Genomic DNA, 1,661 nt, shown 5'->3' with positions numbered 1-1,661 from the left:
CATCATCATCCTCATCCTCATCATCCTCATCATCATCATCATCATCATCATCATCATCATCATCATCATCATCATCACCACCTCCGACTTAACAATTCCCCTTTCTCTTGTTTCGTTTTTCTAGAAAATACAACAATTTGCACCGTGTAAATACATTTTTACGTAACCTACAAATATGACATAAAAAAAAAAAAAACAGGACACGCGACCCAAAGAATTAAACCAAAAAAACAACAACCCCGTCTGATTGTTGGCACTTATATGACAGAATCGTGTTGCGATTTCCGTAAAAGTTGGACCAAAACTTAATCCTCTAAATGCTGGCACTAGTAATAGGACCTAATTGTTTTGCAAATTCCGCGCAGAGTCTTTTTACTTAATCAAAATCTCTAATTTTCGGCACTTATATGACCAAATCGTGTTGCAAGTGCCATAAAATCTGACTAAGACTAGAACTAAAACCTCTAATCGTCGGCACTTTTATGACCAAACCGTGTTGCAAGTGCCTTAAAATCTTAATAACTGACACTAGAACTAAAACCCCGAATTTTCGGGACTCATATTATGACTAAATCGTGTTGCAAGAGCCATAAAATCGTACTAAAACTAGAACTAGAACCTCTAATCGTCGGCACTTTTTTTGACCAAATCGTGTTGCAAGTGCCATAAAATCATACTAACTAAAACTAGACTTAAAACCTTTAATTTTCAGCACTTATATTATGTCCAAATTGTGTTGCAAGTGCCATATAAAATCAGACTAAAACTAGAACTAAAACCCCGAATTTACGGCACTTTTATGACCAAATCGTGACGTAATTGAGTTGCAAATTCCGCTAAAAGTTTTTCTACTAAACTAAAACTTCTAATTTTCGTATGACCAAATCGTGTTGCAAGTGCCGTAAAATCTAACTAACTAAAACTAAAACTAAATAAAACGTTCTTCCTCAAGTCGGACGGAGAAAGCGACCGACCGTGCATCACCTCACCCCACCCCACCCCAGCCCAACCCCAACCAAATCTGCCGTGGCTGCAATGCGAGCTATGCACGACCTACGTTTGCCACTCTCGCGCTCGCCTCTGACCACAAGTGACCGACCACAGGTGACCGGTAACCGAATTCCCCCGGCTGGGCCTAATCACGTCCAGCGGGGCTGCTGCTTGCTATGTTGTTTGGCTGCTGAGAGTTACTAGTGGTGGGCGGGCAAAACCGGATAATCTGTCCGGATAACCGGATAATTCTCAATGAAACATTAATATCCGAATTCAGACTCTTAATTAAACTCTCTTTCCTGACCCGTTTGCCGAAGTGGGTGCACCCATTTGTTGAAGTAATGCTAACTAACCCGTTTGTCGAAGTGGTTCTAACCCATTTGCAGAAGCGGTTCATAAAACATAAATTAATTGTCGAAGAGGTGCACAAACATATTATCATCCGGATTTTGCTGAAGCGACTCACTGCCCAGCCATAGTTGGGAGGGAGCCACCACCACTGGTCACTCCACTGGTCAGCTACAAGGTCAACTTCGGTCATCGGCCAGGTGAAAGAAACGTCCCCCCTGCTGACCTCCGTTTGGCAGCGCGCACAGGTACCGAAGAGTGCAACACCTGTAGTGCTGTACGTTACTCCCCCCCTCCCCCCTCCCCCCACCCCTTCCTCT

The sequence above is a fragment of the Aplysia californica genome, unplaced genomic scaffold (genome assembly GCF_000002075.1).
Source record: "Aplysia californica isolate F4 #8 unplaced genomic scaffold, AplCal3.0 scaffold00191, whole genome shotgun sequence".
NCBI lineage: Eukaryota > Metazoa > Mollusca > Gastropoda > Aplysiida > Aplysiidae > Aplysia > Aplysia californica.
The sequence above is the reverse complement of the archived record's forward strand: the minus strand, read 5'-3'. Positions refer to the sequence as shown.